General features: G+C 40.9%; 1 long non-coding RNA gene across 1 annotated transcript in view; it reads left to right on the top strand.

Annotated features, from left to right (window-relative positions):
• LOC106782690 (uncharacterized) overlaps positions 1-19,399 on the top strand; it is a 133,283-nt gene that overhangs the window by 98,144 nt on the left and 15,740 nt on the right. The window contains exon 5 of the long non-coding RNA XR_011433603.1: positions 14,984-15,071. This is a non-coding gene — a long non-coding RNA (uncharacterized lncRNA). The remainder of the gene's footprint in view (positions 1-14,983; positions 15,072-19,399) is intronic.

Here is a 19,399-nt window from a genome sequence, read left to right as displayed (position 1 = left end):
CAAGATGGGGACTCGGCCACTGGTAGAGACAGAATGAATCATGATTGACTCCATAAAGCACACTGTTGATGGAGAGGTCATCCTATTTGTCTTATTTGGGGACAAAATTAGTACCAGTGCTTAGAATAGAATTGAAAGGGAATCAAGTTGACTCACTTACAAGGGTTGGAAGGTGTGATTCAGTGAGGGGCAGATTATCCCATGTTTGTCTGACCTCAGGAAATAGTCACACCTTATATAGGAGGCTCTGGTTCATTTTTGCCAAAATTAATTGATATGTTGCATATTTCAAGCTTTCTCCTTTAATAATAATGAGTGCTAATAGTTATCGTGCATCTAATATGCGCCAGGAACAGTGCATAGCACTTTACCTGCATCTCATTTATCCTCACAACAATTCTGGGTGGTAATTATTGTTATCAGCATCTTCATTTTGCAAATAAATGAGATGAAAGCTTGGAAGGATTAAGTAAATTGTGTAAGGTCACATATCTAGGAAGTGTGGAGTAGGGCTGAATGTCTGGATATACCAAACAGGTGGACAGTTGTTAAAATACTGAAATTTTCCTATTCTAGTGAATGAGTAATCATTACAAGCCCCTTGGACTGTCTATACACCCAGGAGACTCCCCGCCCCCAACTTCCCCATGATCAACCAAGGAAAGAGAGATTACTACAGTAGAAATTCTCCAGGGTCAGTGTCTGCTGTCATTGGGTGGTCCCTCTGCTGGACTAGGTGTACATATTTGGAATATCATCCCTGGTTGGAGGTAGTTTTCATGGCACGCAACCCACCTGGCAGGCTAGGGTTCAACAAGCCTAAGCATGCTATATGAGAATGTACGAATCTGAGGGTTCAGATGCATAAGATCTTCCTGGTGTTCCTTCCCCAACATTGCTCCAGAGAGGGGCTGACAGTCTTTCCTGTAATTAACCCAACTTTTTTTCTGCTTTTTGGGCTTTGCCCTTTGTAAATGTGCTAATCCTGTTAAAATCCACTTATATTTCCTGCCATTGCTTTCTGTGGGGAGGTGGTGAAATAATGGAAGACAGGTAATGAACTCGAAGAATGATGATGTATTTCAGTGCAGTTTAATGAAAAGAGCTGGGATCTGAAGGTAGCTGACTTGAGTTCGAGTCTTGGCTCCATCAATCATTATCTGTGTGATTGCGTATAGGCTACCAAACCTCTTTGAATCTCTTCATTTGTAAAGTGAGGGTAGTTCTATCCACCTCTCCTAGATTTCTACCATCTGTTTAAATCTTTTCACCAGAGAAAGATGTAAATTAATATCACACTAGATATAGTCTACTGCACGATGCAGTTGTCCAGTCCTTGAGGGGATTGAGAAATTGGCAGAGCAGGTTATTAATAGTTTCCAAGATAGAATCCACACCAAATGTTGCAGTATTCTCTGCCTCCAAAAAGCAGACATAGGTTTTCTGTCTTATTTGTTGTGATGGGTTTGTTTATTAGACGTCTTGTTTTAGAACTGTCTAGAACTTTTCCAACTTAAGTGATTCTGAAATGACATTTCCAAAACTAGCCTACGACTTTTCTCTGCTCTCCCTAGCCTCACCTCACATCCCCATGAAAGCACACCCAGGCTTTGTTACATTTACCAAGATAGACTTAAGTAAATCCTACTGTAGATAAACAGCCCATAAAATTAACCATAGGTGAGACTGCCTCTAAATGCACTCTTTAAAGGGCATGCTCTTTAAGGGGAGAAACCAACCAGGGAATGGATTTGGAGATAATTTGTGTGTTGCAGGTGTGACCTGATAAGGCACTAAAAAGCTCAGCTTTGTGACTGTAGAATTGCAGTATGCTCATCATCAGCACCACCTATGTTGGGGCGCAGGGCAGGCTGCCCCAAAATATCCCACAATGGCGTATTGATTATTTTGAATTAAAATCACTTGAGAAGCAGCCAGTGTGAGAAGAACACTCTGACCCTCCTTTGTCTCTCCATACAAGAAAAAAATCCCATGTGAAAGGTGCTCTCTGTGTATCCTTATCACCAGAGCTGGGGAATTCAGGGCTGAGAAGCCTGTATAAAGAAACTTTGTTAGCTTTACTAACTTACTACCTTAAGCCTAAACTCTGCTCAAATTCCTCATTAGTTATGTACCCCAAACCTAAGTTTCTTTGTCCTGTCATTTCTTCACAAATTTATTGCTTCTTTATTTAAAAAGATGTATATATATACTGCCTGCTTTGTTCACTCTTTGAACATCATTTGTCTATGATCTCCTGTGTGCACATATTAAATTGGTTTTTTTCCTGTTAATCTGGTTTTGTGTCAATTTTATTATTAGTCCATCTACAAGAACACAAAAAGGGTGAAAGGGGGGATTTCCCCCTTCTCAATACCTATATAGACAAAGTCATTTATTAGAGGAAGATAAATGTTTCATTATTTGTCAGGAGTAAAAACCAACTGTTACAAAAAAAAATTGTACAGTAAAATTTGCTAAGTACTTTTATATACATTATCTCCTTTAGTCCTGAAAGCTACCCTGTGTGATAGGCATTACTGTTCCTCTTTTAGGAACAAGGAAATTAATGCCCACAGGGGTTTACTGATTTATCTCAGTTTCCATAGTTCGGAGTTGGAGCAGTGGTTCTCAACTCCCAGGAGACATTTAGCAATGTCTGGAGACAGTTTTGGTTGTCACAACTAGGGGAAATGCTATGGGAATCTAGTAGGTAGAGGCCAGGGAGGCTACTAAACACTCTACAATACCCTAGAGAGCCCCCTACATCAAAGAATTATGTGGTACAATATATCAGTAGTGCTGAGGTCGAGAAACTTGCAGTTAGAGGGAGTGGCAATGAACCCAGGTGTTTTTGATGCCTAGTTCAATGCTTGTTTGTCTACAAGTTTTTGAAGATAACAGTGTAGTAGAACTGTCATTGATCATAAGTTTCTCCAGGCCAATGTTGCTCTAGTAGATGCTAGATTCAACTGGCATCATTTTGATTGGTCATTGTGTCCATTTCAACGAGTTCCTGCAGAGCAGGTTTTTTTTTTTTTCCAAACAGGAGATTTTTTTATTTATTTTTTTAAAGAATTTATTTTATTTTATTTATTTTCTTTTTTTTTAATCCCCTAAGCCCCCCAGTACATAGTTGTATAGTCTTCGTTGTGGGTCCTTCTAGTTGTGGCATGTGGGACGCTGCCTCAGCATGGTTTGATGAGCAGTGCCGTGTCCGCGCCCAGGATTCGAACCAACGAAGCATTGGGCCGCCTGCAGTGGAGCGCAAGAACTTAACCACTCGGCCACGGGGCCAGCCCCGAGCAGGTTATTAACTATTTTGAATATCACCTCTGGATGACACATGACCAAACTTGGCAGTATCTAGTCTAAGTGGGAGAGGAAGGATCTCCTTTATCACATAGCAGAGAGGATTCATTGAGAAGAAAAATGAGCTGGGGATTTTTTTTAAAGGCTTGCCTTTGCCTTACCCATGTAAATAATAATGAGGCCACATCCCATGTATTTAGTGCTTTATGATTTTCAAAGCACTTTTATATTCCTTCAACAAATATTTACTGGGGAGACATGAGTGCCATGTTCAGTTCTAGGTCTGAACGTATAGTAGCAACAGAAACAAAAATTTTTGGCTTTTATTTATGAGGGGCAGGGGATACAGACAATAAGGAAACAAGTAAATACGTAACATGCCAGAGAAAGATAAGTGCTATTGAAAAGAATAAAGCAGATTTGGGAAAATATTTGGAAGATTATATATCCGATGAGGGGTTAGTTTCCAAAATATATAAAGAACTCATACAACTCAACAACAAAAAAATGAACAACCTGATCAAAAAATGGGCAGAGAATGTGAACAGACATTTTTCCAAAGAAGATATACAGATGGCCAACAGGCACATGAAAAGATGTTCAAAGTTACTAGTTACTAGGGAAATACAAATCAAAACTACAATGAGATATTACCTTACACCTACCAGAATGGCTATAACTAACAACACAAAAAATAACAAATGTTGGAGAGGATATGAAAAAAAGGGAACCCTCATACACTGCTGGTGGGAATGGAAACTGGTGCAGCCACTATGGAAAAGAGTATGGAGCTTCCTCAAAAAATTAAAAATAGAAATACTATATGATCCAGCCATCCCACTAGTGGGCATTTATCCAAAAAACTTGAAATCTACAATACAAAGAGACTATGCGCTCCTGTGCTCATTGTAGCATTATTCACAATAGCCAAGACGTGGAAGCAACCTCAGTGCCCATCAACAGATGAGTGGATAAAGAAGATGTGGTATATATAGATACAATGGAATACTATTCAGTAATAAAAAAGACAAAATTGTCCCATTTGCAACAAGATGGATGGACCTTGAGGGTATTATGTTAAGTGAAATAAGCCAGACAGAGAAAGGCAAACGCTGCATGATTTCACTCATATGTGGAAGATAAACAAACACATGGATAAAGAGAACAAGTTAGTGGTTACCAGAAGGGAAGTAGGTGGGAGGCTGGGTGAAAGGGTTAAAGGGGCACATATGAGTGGTGATAAAGACTAGACTATTTGTGGTGAGCATAATGCAGTCTAAACAGAAACTGATAAATAATAATGTACACCTGAAATTACATAGTTATAAACCAATATGACCTCAATAAAATAATTAAAAAAAAGAATAAAGCAGAGTAAGTATAATAGGGAGTGTGAGGGTGGCGGGTTGCCATTTCACGTGGGTGGGCAGGGAAGGTCTAACAGTAAGTTGGTATTTTTGCAGAGACATGAAGGTTGGAAGAGAGTGAATCATGTGGATCTCAGGGGAAGGGAGTTTCAGGCAGAGAGCAGCAAATGCTCTGGGATTGGTGTGTGCTTGACAAGGTCAAGGAACAGCAAGGGGGTCAGTGTGGCTGGGGCTGAGTGGGTGAGAGGGGAGCGGGAGGAGATGGGGTCTCAGGGATAGCAGCAGAGAGACCTTGCAAGCCACTGAAGGACTTCAGGTTTTCCTGTGATTGAGATGGGGAGCCACTGAAGAGGTTTGAGCAGAGGAATGACATGATCAGACATAATTTTTTTTTTTTGAGGAAGATTAGCCCTGAGCTAACATCTGTCTCTGTCCTCCTCTATATGTGGGATGCCTGCTACGCCATGGCTTGATAAGCAGTGCATACGTCCGTGCCCGGGATCCGAACAGACGAACCCTGGGCCACAGAAGTGGAGCGTGTGAACTTAACCACTATGCCACTGGGCTGGCCCCAGGACATAATTTTGCAAGATCAGTCTGGCTGTTGTGTTGAGACTAAGCTAGAGGGACTAAAGGTCGAAGCCAGGAAACCAGTTTCAAGGCTGTTGCAACAATCCAGAAAAGAAACAATAGTGGTTGGCACCAGAGATGTAGCATTGGAGGTGGTAAAATCAATCTGATTCTGGGTATTTTCTGAATGTTGTGCCAACAGGATTTGCACCATATGTGGAATATGAGAGAAAGAAGAGGAAAAAAGCTGGCTCCAGGGGTTTTGGCCTGAGAAACTTCCCCATTTGAGATGGGGACTCTATAGAAAAAGAGGTTTGAAGGTGAAAAATCAGGAGTTCTGGTTTGAACATGTTAAGCGTAAGGTGCTTTTAGACATCTGCGTGGAGACATAGAGTTATGTTATATCCTGTAGCATATAACACATCCAATGTTATATCTTCTCTCTCTTTGACCAAAGGCCAGTGTTTAATACGCCCATGGCTACAATGTGATGGAACTGGGTGAAATCACACTCTATCTGATTCTAAGACCAATGTCCTTCTACTGATAGAGAGTTCTAGATATAAATTAGCATAAAGAAAGTAGTCTCTAACAGCATCAGTCCTAAAACCTGTCTTTAAACTATGCTTCTTTATGATCTTCCCTAAAAAGCAAGGGATGGTCACATTTAGACAGAGGCATAGCGCACATCAAAATATGTCGACCTTCTTGTGTGACCCTTGGAATTATTATCAAAGTCATTAAAAGAGCCGAGCAAAGAAGCGCAAATAACTCAGATTCTGCCTACTTCAAATACCATTTCCTTTTTAAAGTTTTCTTTTCTTTACACATCTATAGAGTTAACAAAAAAAATGAAATCTTACTCTATGTATTTGTTTGGCTTATTTTTGGCCAATTCTTTATTTTTTTCTCTAAATTTTTATTATTAAAAATTTCAAACATACGAAATTGTTCAGTAAACATCCGTATATCTACCTCCTAGCTTCTACAGTTAATATTGTCCTGTATTTGCTTATTTACATATCTATCCATCCATCTCTCTATCCGTCTATCAGTCCATCTTATTTTTTTGATGCATTCCACGGTAAGTTGCAGCAATCAGTACACTTCACCCCTAAAGACTTCAGCATGCACATCATTAACCAAGTTCTATATTAAATCCTTTATTTTTTACACACGTGGGTCATTTGGTTTTCAGTGGCTCTCTTGTAAACAGCATGCAGTTGAGTTCAATTCTGATCGAACCTAAGAGTGTATATCTTTTAAAGAGGAGCCTATGACCCCATCACATTGATTGTGATGGTGGAATGTCAGTTCTTACTTCTGCCTACTTATTTTATGTCTTTCTTTGTGTATGCCTCTTTGACATTTCCTCTTTTATTCTTTTACAATCTTTGGTCATTTATTCAAGTTTTATTTGGTCTTTTTCCTCCAGTGGACATATTCTGTTCTTTTTTCAATTAGTAGTTACCTTTAAATTAAAAAAAATATTGAGTCTAAAGTTTTCTATTCACATCAAGAATGAAACAGCATCCATTGCCTCCTCCCTTGTGAGGTGAGATCATTGAAGCTTCTATGCTTTCCTTCGCTGCAGAAATATTTCAAAATTTTGGCCCAAGAAATCACAGACTCAGAGCATATCAGGCTTTCATTTTACAAAAGGGGGAAATTGAGGCCCAGAAGGGGAAAAAGACTTTCTTCTTCTGAATAGTCCCAGCTTCTGAAGGGAGGAATCAGAGAGCCAGTCCGAACACAGGGCATCTAGTCTGCCTCCACCTTTAGCTCAGACAACACTCAAACAACACTTAACAGCCCCAGACAGATGAGAAAATACACTAGTTTTAGAGGATTAAAGAAAATGGATTTCTCAATTCATTGTAGAAGTTTAAAAGCCTTCCAAGAAATCCTCCCATCTCTATAATAAAAAATTTTAGCCTACATTCTATTAATCTTTATGTCTACAATGGAAAAGCCTTTGCTTAATAATATCCCCTCAAATATTTGAAGACTATTCTTAAGTCTCCCCATAGACTTCTTTTCTCAAGAATAAATAATCCAAATTCCTTTAAACTTTTCTCATAAATTCTTCTTCCCATTCTTTTATTAATCTTTATAACTTTCCATGAGCTTTCTTCAAATTTTCTATCTTGCTTTTAAATTGTGAAGCCAGGAAAGGACAAAGTACTATGATACTGATTATTTAGTTCATGCCCGACTGTGAGTTCTTTGAGGGCAGGGGCCCTTTCTTACTCAACTTTGTGCCCCTAGATTAGGGGTCATCAAACTTTTTTTCTGAAAAGGACAGATAGTAAATATTTTAGGCTGGCTTTGCAGGCCAAGAGGCAATGCCATTTATTTTTTGAACAGCTGTTCTCTCTGAAGGGCTAATACTCATTTTTTAAAAAATTTTACTTTATGGAAAGATGAAGATAATTCTTAGCTCAAGGGCCATACAAAGACAGGTGGTAGGCCAGATTTGACCTGTATGTGCTGGTTTGTTGACTATTACTCTAGAAAATAGTACAGTGCATGGTACATACTAGGCATTCAGTAGAGTTTGTTGAATGAAAGAATGCATGAGTCTATGAGGATTATTTCATAATTTCTGTCTTCTATATTCTTGTTTAACCCTTCTGTTATATTGCTGGCTCAATGAACTTGTCCACTAAGACCTTCAGATCTTCCTTTGTCATACCCACCTACGGCCAGCACTTTCACATGCTTTTTGTACTCGGGTAGTTTTATTGTTCCTCCCTTAATCTAAGATGCAGTAAGGCCATCTATTAACCTTCATTTGCTGGTGGCTTTGGATCTTGCCTTTAATTTAGTGAGGCCATTTTGAACTTTTGTTTGTTCTAGTGTGCTCAGCAGCTGCCCTATTGGCAAATTATCTGTGAACTTAACAAGCGACCCCAGACAACTGACAAAAGCAAAACGCTGGACCAGATTCAACTTCCTCATCAGAGGCCCCAAGCTCTAGTTCCATTCATATGGCTCCCACCTGCCTTGCTGGGGTTGGGAAATTCATTTCTACTTACTGTCCTGGAATAGATTGGAAGGAATCAGACAGGCTCACAGAGAAGGCTGGCACTAATGGCAACAGAAAAAACCCTTCCTTTCTTTCTCCTTAGTTTTTGGGTCTGTGGAGAACACTTGTCACAGCCCGAGGGAGTGTGGAGTTCTGTATTAGAAGAATTTCCATTCTGAGCTGAATTTGGATGAAGCAGTCGTGAGCAGCACAAATCCATAGCATCAGAGGGATTGGGCTGCTTTACAGAATGCCTGGAGGCTGATTGCTGAGACTGAGTACAGCATTCCTGCCACCCTCTCTGTCCCACTCCCACTTTCAGATGAATTCATTACGAGGTCCACAGATGCCTTTCTGATTGAAGCCTCCTATTTACCTGCAGTGCCCTTGTGTGACGTCCAGGGTCCAGTGGAACCACCTCTAAACTAGTAGTGGGTCAAGAGGGAGCCATGCCTCTTCAGTCCTCAGCATCCTGCCCTGGGTTGCAGAAGGCTTATTAGCCAGATGTGATGACAAGACTGATGGAAAACAAGGGCAGAGCATACTCCTTTCCTTCCAAACTCCAAGCTTTGGTGGTGATAACTTTCAATCCAGGGGAACTGGGAAACACTTTACCCTGGTTTCCTAGGGGTGATACGCATTGGCCACAGCCCGTTTTATCCAGTCCTTTCTTTCCTCCCCTCCCCTACTCTCCGTGTTGCTGATATTGCTCTTATTGCTACCATTTAAAATGTCCAGGAAAGCTGCATTTATTTACAATGACTTCCTTCTTAACCAGCTGGGGGAAGTTGCAAAATAGCCAACCCAGTGGTGGATCAATCTTTAACATTCTTTCAAATGTTGAAGTAAAGAAAATGATGACAATTTTAAGGCTCTATTAGGCAGAAATGATCTACGAGGGATGGCGGACAGCTGAAGGTCACAAATCAGGCAGCTGCCTCTGGCTCAATGATTCAGAAGAAGTGTGGAAGGCAATGGGAAGTGTGTTCCTGAGTTTTATGAGAGTCCAAGTTTGTGAATTTATCAACGTGTGCCTGGGATTTGCTGTAATGAGCCTCTTCACTCCTCTCATAAAACAAACCAGTGTCTGGTTAAAGCTGGCCGACCTTCCTTAGACACAGAAATTAATTTCTTTTGATTTTAGGGAGAAAAAAATGTCATGCCTTTGTCTGACTTACCTGGTAAATAACCTCATTTGCATGTGGAGATGATGCTTATTCCCCATCTGGTTAAGAGAATGATGTCAGTGACATTGAATTTGCATCGTTAATATTTGGAGAGCTTCTTTTAAGATGTTTTAGATTCTGAGTGTAAGTTCTCTTTTTCTATTTTTGTTGGAGATCCTTCTTTACCCTGTGTATCAGTCAGGATGGGCTTGGTCATGCTGGGGTAGCAAAACCACTTCAAAATCTCAGTGGCTTAAAACAATGAAGGTTTATTTCATTCTCATGCTACATGTCCATCACATCCAGCACGGGCTGTGCTCCACGATGTTTTCTCTAAGAGATCCTACCATCTAGAGCATGAGTTGGCAAAATTTTTCTGTAAAGGGCCAGACAGAAAATATTTTAGGCTTTGCAGGCCATGTGATCTCTGTTGCAGCTATTCAACTCTGCCATTGTAGTGTGTGAACTGGTAGAGACAGTATGGAAAGGGATGGACAATTTTGAGTTCCAATAAAACTTTATTTATAAAAACTGGCAATGGGCTTGATTTGGTCTGTGGGTTATAGTTTGCCCACTGTGGTGGGGAGAGGAAGGAAAGAGGAAGACTCTTGCACCAGTCCTTTAAGGCTTAACTTCCACTCACACTTCATTGGCCACAGCAAGCCACATGGCCACATGAAGTTTTGCGAAGGTACAGAAAGTGCACTCCTCATTTGCGCCCAGAAGGAGAACTGGAAATATCGGTAAATAGCAACAATGATCACACACCCCTTCCCAATTGTTTTTAGAGAGGCCAATATTTCCTCGACTTCTGGACTAGCACTTCTTCAAAAAGCATCCTTTAAACGCAATCTATATGTCTTACAACTCAGTTGCTTTGATGGAGCTAAACAAATTTAACAGATGAACAGTATATAATTTCCAGGAGTCATTCTAAGGTTCTATTTGAGTCCCTGCACCAATCCGAAGTGAGATTAAATCCATCCATCCAACTCATTCTCAGGCGTTTAGATTTCTGCTTAGACTTCTGGGTCCAGATAGTAACTATATCCTCTCCTTGGCATTTTTTTTCCTTTATAGCCGTAGAAGTCTGGGGCTCTCTCACCTTTCACTGGACAGGATTGGGCCTTGGTCTTGCTGATCACTTTGGGCACCCCTGTTTGTGTCTCCAGGGAAGATCAGCAATCCCCACCATGCAGGGCCCCTGGAACCTTCCCTCATCTTTTAGCATCCATTTCTTCATCTCTAAGCTTTGCAAATCAGGAAAGGAGACACTGCTTCATCCAGGAGAGGGCACTGTGTGCAAAGTCTCAAATATTCAGTTCCTTCTGGTAGAGGCACAAATTAAGGATTAATGAAACTCATATTCAAAACCTGAAACTATAGCACCTATCATAAAACATAAACCAAAACACCACACTAGGAATGTACTCTATAAAAAGAGAAGAAATGCAATTTATTAACAACTTGTACATTCCAGAAGGTACAAACTGCCTCGTTAAATCAACTAAACACTTTTAGTGGCTGCTCCTCTTCTTTTCTTACAATACAAACTCAGCCTCTTTGAACCAAAGCCTGCCATAGTGTTGGCTGCTTAGATGAGGTCTGTGGGACCTTGGGGGCCAAGGCTGAAAGAGGTGGGAACATTAGGTCCTGTTGAAAAAAGGACCATTTGTTTCTTTCAGGCGTCTTTCCCCATAGGAAAGTGAATAACATTTCAGAGAAACAATGCAAAATGTGGGAAGCAAATATAACTAAATACAATGGTTTCCTAAGTGCTAAAATGGAAGATGCCGGGATTTCATAAATGGCAAAATTTTGAAAAGACAACTTGGCGTTTATAAACCTTTTTGTCCCATCCTCTTGGTTCATTTGTACCTGAGCATCTATTTCTCTGTGGTGTGTTCTTAATAGAAGCACCCAGACCTTTTTTTTCCCTGCAAATCTCCACTTAGCTGCTAAACTTTCTCCTTGGATCCTGACTATGCCCATCAGGTTACTAACACTTGTCTGCCTCAGTCTTCTTGTCTTTACAATAGGCATAAAAACACCAGAGGATGTCATGAGATTCTTATTATCTTGCATTCTTTTGTTGTGTCTTCAGCAGCAAAGATGAAGGCATTATCCAATAACCCAAGTGGATGTTTGAGAGAACTGGAGAACAGGTCACTACAGTAGCAAATTGGAACAGAAGTAGCAGAAGCTGGAGAAATACCATTGATCAGTTAGTAAAGCCTCAAGTGCTTTATCTCTGCACAGTGAGCAATTTCAGATGGAGAGACTGAGATTTTTCTGCAGTTGGAATGTCAACTCAAACACACAAAAAAGACCGGTCAAACACGATCCCATGTAAATCAGCATAGAAAGCAGATTGATGTGGGACACGAAAGAGAATTAGCATAGCCCAGAGAAAATACATGGTGACAGGGGTGGGGTTGGTGGGCGGGGAATAAATGAAGACCAATCAAATGAGAACAAGCGAAGGCTACTCAGAGCTTGCTATAGCAAGGGAGTCAGCCATTATCACTTGCATTTGGCAGACCCTAAGGCAGGCAGAAGAGTGGGAAAGCTTGAAATAGAAGGCTTCAGGGATGCCCTGATTGGAGGCTGAGGAAGCTGTAGGCATGAGGAAGCTGTGGGCAGGCTAACTAGAAGTGGGGCATCCTATATGATTGGTAATGGGTGTATATTTGGCTCTCACTAGTTGGTCTTAAGGTGGATGTGGGGACAAAAATTAGGGAAGATGTGAGTTATTAATCACATCTTGACCATTTGCGGCCAATTGTTATAGGGAGAATTGTTTGGCTTCCTGGACAAGTTGCTAGAGATAGTGTTTGCCTTCCTGCAAGTCTGACTTGCTGTTTTTTCCTACTTTTCAGAAAACTCTGCCTGGTGGCTGCTTCCTCAAGTTCACATGACCAATGACTGCCCTCAGTCTTCCAGAAGCTTCCCTAAGGGTTATAAACAGCCCAACTGCTGCTCACTCTGGGATTTTTCTGTCCAACCAGTTTGCATGTCTTCAAATACAGTACCACTAGATGAAAAATGAAATTAGTGTAAATCTGGGCAGATAACATCTTGGCTAGAAAGTGTGGATTTCGTCCTAAATTGCCTTATTTGTCAGGGTACCCACTCTTCACTCTGGGTCGTACAGAGCTGGTTCTATAGCAAGGGCCACTTCATAAACACTTATTATGTGTCAGGAGTTGTGTTAGGGACCAAGGAAACAAAGATGTATGAGACTCTGGTCTTTGGGTAGAGAGATGCAGTACCTGTAAAAGATAGAAGACAACGCACAGTCTCACATTCCGAGTGTGGGATTAGCTGCTCCTCTTTGTGGGCACCAGCAAGAATGGGTCTCAGCCAGTCCTAACACTTGTCACAGTGCAGTGCAATTGAAGCCATGTTGCTGTTTACCCCACTGACTGTGAATTCTTGAGGACAGGGACTGACTCTGGCACGTCTGCTGTGTTATCAACACTTCAGCTGGTACCTGCTTCATTGTAGGCAGGTTAAGAGTATGAGCTATTTGGCCAAAGACAAGCAAGTTCAAGTCCCAGCTCTTTTACATGTTAATTATGAGGACTGTGACATGTTACTCAGCCTTTCTAAGGCCCTGCGTTTTCATCCATAAAATGGGAATAGTAATAATTATAGCAATCCACTCTACCTCATTGATCATTTCCACATCATTGGCACCTATTAAACACTCAATCAATATCTTCTGCTACAATTACGAATACAATTGCCTTGAAATTCCAGTGATGGAGATGGTACCCATTCTAGAGCAGAGAGGGAGGAGGATTGCTGGAGCACGTCCTGAAAGTTGGGTGTTTTTCTGGGGTGGAGGCCAAGAGAATCCGTTCCAATGTTATGTGGCACTAGAGCAAACGATAACATTATGTGGCACTTCTGAACAGCACATGGTAAAATGAAACATTTAATGATTGGGGCATGAAGAACATGAATTCACGACTTAAAACAAGCATAGAAACATTTGGGAATTTCCGTTCCATATTGCAAATGTTGGCAGTCACCTTTTTACGGATGCACGGCAGAATCCTGATTGATTTACTGATGGCTTCAGAAAAAGAGTCTTGGTTGTGGGGAGAGTTGAACAAGGGTTGTTGATGAATTCTAAGGAGGAGAAGAATTTACTTAAATACATTTCATAGGGGAGAAAGCGAGGAGGAGCTCTAAGCTTAAATGCTCCCATTTCACATATGAATGCTCTGAATCTTATTTTCCTCAAATGAGGGTAATATCTTGTGAGAATTGAATGAGATAACAAATGTGAAAGCCTCAACACAATGCCCAATATTTCTTAAACACTGGAAATAGTTGAATATTATTTTTCTTTTTTATTCTTCTGGTGATAGAAAAAGTAACATTTGGAAAATGTACAGTATACTAAAATAGTTAACCCGAGATGGGAAATGAATGTATAAAAAATAACATTGTTTTACTCAGGAATAGTGTGGCTGAATTTCCTGATTATCCTCCAAAATCCATTCTTCTTTTCTCCTGCTGTAATAGAATCCCTTGTTGTTAGGTGGGCCCATGGCTGCTTGGAACGATGACTACCTTTTCCAGCCTCTTTTGTTGGAGGTGTGGCCATGGCTGATGGGCTGTGAAGGGAAGAAGCAGGGTGAAGTCTATTGGATGTTTTGTTAAAGAGAGATTATGTGCTCCCTTCCTTCCCCTTCCTCCTCTGCTGCCTGGAATGTTGATGTGATGGCTGGAGCTGCATGGAGCAGTCATCTGGACTCTATCCTCAATTGAGGATGCAGGACACTGGGTCCTCGATGACTATGGAGCTACCACATCAACACTGGACTGCTGATGCTTATTGGAAAGGGAACACATTCTATCTTTTCAAAGCCACTGTTGTTTGGACTTTTGCTCACTTGCAGCAAAATCCAATTCTAATAATCATTTCATCATTGATACAGTCATCGAAAGACATATCTTTAAAGGGATTTGAACATTTTAGGAGACAAAGTCAAGGCCAAAAAGGAATGTGAGTTCCTCCCAAGAACTTATTTAACAAATGCCATCCCATTAAAATAAGGAAGGAAAACAGCCAAGCCGTATTGGTTTCCTTCCCAAAGGCTGGCCACATCAAAGCTTTGATTTCACATTATTACCAATGAAAAAGACATACATAGTGTTAGTATGCACAGATTACTCTGTTCTAAACTTCTTCATCATTTTGGGCCGTGCAGTCTGGAATCGCTAAGAATCATGACGAGCAATGCTACAATAAGACTCCTCCTTTTTAGACTGGATTTTGGGATGTCTTGTGGTAGTGCAAAAAGTCATACATCCACATGTGTATTTGATGCTTGTACTAAAACACACATTTAAAAAATTAGGACTCTACCCACAGCATAATCATATCACTTTGCATTTGCATCTTATTACTGATAGTTTAGTAATCATTAATGATTTGATAAGATTCAAAAGAAATTGGTATAAAAAATTCCCTCCTTCCAATCTCTGGAATAATAATTTTCTTCACGTTTATCTGCTGTCCACAGTGCAGTTGCTGGCGCACCTCCTGGGGAATGAGCCCATCCTAATTGTAGTACCAGACATCATGAGGTGTTTGTTACCCTGGAGGCTAAGGTTGGTTGGAATTATTTTGTTACATGAGTTTTCCCTTTCATGTAGCTGTTGGTTCATTTGTAGCTTAAGCATCTTGTTTAATAAGGAGAACCATTAGAAGTTATTCAAGCAGCTGGTGGGGTTAGCTCTCCTTCCCACTTTTCCTGTGAAGCCTTCCCTAGTACTCCAGATGCAAGTAGTTTTGAATTGCTTTCAACAGCTATAGTTGGTACTACTCTCCTTTAAACTTAGTATTTTATTTTTCAGGTGTTTACATTAATGACCTTCTTTTGCTTTATTGTAGCCAATTCAGTGTCTTGCACATAGTAGGCACTTAAGTGCTTGTTCATTCATTACCCAGTGGCTGTGTTGGCTCAGAATGGTATTGGGGCAGGCTGGGCTGAGCTGTAGTTTTGTCTTAAGTATTAGTCGATCCTAATTTTAGGGTGAGTTATTTGTATTTTGAACAGTTGACTTAGTACAAATGCAACGTGCAAAGAATCACCTACCGACTCCCTCAGGCAAATAGTTGATAACAGCTTGACTAGTAAGTTCTAGTGATCTTTTTAAAATGTAAACTGAAGAACATTGAGTTAATCATGCTTCTGAGTTCATGGTGAATTAGAATCACTGTTTCATGCAAGGTTCCTCTTGTTTATCTGTATTTATTCCTTTTTATCCCATCCTTATTCTGTCCCCTATAGACAGTCATTCTAATGTGTTTAATATGTATTTTTTCTTTGTATGTTTTTAAAAAATGAAATGATATATAATACTTGTGTAGAACCTACTGTGTGCCAGGCTCTGTTCTAAGCCCTGCATGTGTAATCATTCATGTAATTCTCATAACAACCTTTCAAGTTAAGTACCTTTATTATCCCCATTTAATAGAAGAAAGAACTGAGGCACAGAGATGTTAAGTAACTTGCCTAAGATCATGCAGCTACCAAGCAATGAGGTTGGGATTTGAACCCAGACAGTTGAGCTCTTGAATCAATGCTCTTAATCACGAACCACACAACCAAAATGTGTACTATGCTTTGTGTGTACGCATTTTGAATTTATGTAAATAGTATTGTGTAAATGGCACTGCTATAAATTTCATTTGTTTCTAACATTTTGCCTTTAAAGAGTACCCATGTTGCTTCGTCCACTTATAATCCGTTCTTATGGTGGCTGTACCCCAGGGCGAACATCTATCACATTTTGCATCTCTGCTCTCCCAGCTCGGAGACTCCAATTTCCTGTCTCCACAAATAATGCTGCAATGAAGATCCTCCCGCAGGAACTGTGGGAGAAGTTCTTTGGGATATAAAGCATGATTTTCCTTTATGTGCTAAATGTGTGCCTCCTATGAAACAGGAAGCTGGCAAATTTAGAGCCCTTTCCTGAAAAGGTTACTTATGCCATTGCAGTCATGTCTCAGGCCCTGTTCCAGATGCAGGATCATCTCAAGGTGGAACAAAGCTATTCATTTATATGAATTTGGAATCCCTTTATTTACTAAATAATCACTTTGTAAATGCTCATTCACGTCACTCTTGTACCAGTAAATATTAGAGGGATGACGAAGGATGGCTAAGACATCCTTGGTCCCAAGATGGTGATTAAGGATATGGACTTGTATTTCAAGTGACATGGGTGTAGAGGCCGCCTCCATTACTTGTACCTGTCTGAACTTGTGTTTGGGTTTCCTGAACCCTCCAAGACCAATTATATCATGTTCAAAGTGAGGATAATAGTGGGGCTGGCCCGGTGGCACAGTGGTTATGTTTGCGTGCTCTGCTTCGGCAGCCTGGGGTTCACTGGTTCAGATCCCAGGTGTGGACCTCCACACCGCTTATCAAGCCGTGATGTGGCAGGCATCCCACATATAAAATAGGGAAAGATGGGCACAGATGTTAGCTCAGGGCTAATCTTCCCCCCATTGCCCCCCAAAATGAGGATAATAGTAGGTTATTGTGGGGGTTAAATTCCTCGTGTTTGAAAGGCAGCTAATTGTTGTTTGTTGTGAGGATTAAATGAGATAATGTCTGTAGAGGGCCTAGCTCAGAGCCTGGCCTGAAATAAGCGCTCATAGAGGTGGGATAATCCCTGCCCTCAAGAAGTTCCTAGCCTATGGAGGAGACAAATGTGGACCCAAATATTCACAGTGTGGTGTATAAGGACCATGACAGCAACGTGTACAAAGTGTGGTGGGAGCATGGAGGAAAGGACGTTGAAGAAAGTGTTAATAATTACCATTTATTCCAGACCTACCTTGTTCTAGACACTATCTATGTCTTATTTTATTTATTCTGGCCTTCTAAGGTGGATGTCACCACTTCTACTTAATAGAAGTAGAAACCAAGGCTCGATGACAACTCGCCATTCACAATCACTCAGCCAGTTGTGGTGCAGAAAAGATTTAAATTCCTGTCCGGCTGACCCCCAGCCATGTTTGTTTCCATGACACTGAAGAGGAGCTGGCATTTGATCTGGATTATTAAGGATGAGCAGGCATTTTCTAGGTGGATGAATATACAAACGTTTTTCTTGACACCTTGACTTTGGGGTCTTTCCAAAGAACCATATTTTTAATTCATTCATTGACATTGCACATGTATATCCAGAATTTACTCTGGCTGGATGCTAGAAATGCAAAGACTAAGAGATAAAGTCTCTATCTTCCAGGGGTTTGTAATTCTGTCAGACAGATTGGCTCCATACATATACACCACTCATAACTAGATGGGTGATGACGGAAGGTTGCGTAAGTTGCATTTTAGGAAAATGATAGGGGTATCCAGTGAGTCCAGAGGAGTGAGAGCTCACTGAGGGCTCAGTGGTCAGAGGCAGCACTGAGGAATAGGTGGAACTGCAATTGGGCATTGAAACAAAGAGAGGATTGGGTGGGGCACTTGGTGTAGGTAGAGTAGTGTCATATCTAATACAAGAGTTCCATTCAAAAGAGGGGCACATAAACATAAATTCATGGAAAGTCAGATTTTAGTCTTAAAATTCCCTTAAAGAGACAAAGTATAGGCTCTTATATTGATTCTGTGGTGTGCATGCACCTTCTGTCTTCGAGCTCAGCACAGTCATTTTTCCCTGCAGAGTTAGCACAGATTGATACCTCTTTGGACTTCTTTCTTCCAGCCCTCAAATTTCTATAGTTGGCTTGTGACTGGGATGGTGTTGAACAAAAATAGCATTGTTTTAAGCAGTAGAGTCAAATCCACAAGGCAAGATGCTTGTAATATTGGGAATATGAAGCAACTGAAGTTTGGTAAAGGACAAAGAGGCACTCCTTTGGCTCTTGGTTAGCTCTTTGGTGTCTCTAAGCTCTATCTCAGTCTGCTGAGGGTGGTGGGAAGAGTGCATAAGGCTGAATTCTTGCAAGTTTAGCTTATTTAGGATGTGACTAGTGTAAAAGTGGGAAGAGGGGAATTGACATGGGTATGTCTGGGTTTGTTGGGAGAAGAAGATTTAGGGGGAAATAGAGATACATTTGCAAGGGGACCAGATGGTGGACTGTAATGTATAGGATAAAGAGTTAGGGTTCAGTCCTCTAGGGTGACATTTTGGTGTCTTTACATGTACCTGACCATGTGATAGCTATTTGAAAAGAAAAATTTCAGGAAGACTAAACAGATAATTGTGTGTAGGCTGGATTGGTTGGGGGCCCAGGGCTAGTCTCCAGGAGCCTGCTTGCAGGTAGTAGCAAAAGTCTTAGAAATGGTGATAGAAAAGAAGAGGAACTGACATAAGAGAGAGTTGTTATGAAGAATCAGAAGGGCTTTGTGAGCCTGAGTAGCACTGAACAATCACATCTACCTCATAATCATCAACTCCAACATAATTACAGACTTGCCTCTCTCGCTCCCTAAAGTCCATGCAACTAGCATCTTTTATTGAGCTTGAAGGGGATCTCTGGGTTGAGAAATAAATATATAATTTAGATGGAGGCAAAATCTTAGATTGTGTACTGGCAGCAGTGGACTGGAGGACATGGCTTTTGACCATTGCCAAACAGGTTTCCTATCATTTTTTCCCCAAGTCTAGACCTTGGGACAACCCACTGCAGGGAGAGTCTGGGTCAGCGACTGCCCTGGCCAACTTGGGGCCCCTGATGGTATAGACAGAAGGACCACACAGGAAGGAACCTCCACTCCCCCAGATAATAAATGTGGACTGCTCCCACTCCTCCAGTCAGATGTACAGACACTCTGATGTATGGAGGGAACAAGGGGTAGGACAGGGCAGAAGTTTTACTCTATGGGAGGGGTGTGGCAACATGCAGACATGCGAGGAGAAGGAAATGGATTTCCCCTAACATTGCTGAACATGATTAAAGATGGGAATAGATT

Source organism: Equus caballus, chromosome 28 (genome assembly GCF_041296265.1).
Source record: "Equus caballus isolate H_3958 breed thoroughbred chromosome 28, TB-T2T, whole genome shotgun sequence".
Taxonomy (NCBI): Eukaryota; Metazoa; Chordata; class Mammalia; order Perissodactyla; family Equidae; genus Equus; species Equus caballus.
Note: the sequence above shows the minus strand (reverse complement) of the source record. Positions and strands in the feature narration are given on the sequence as shown.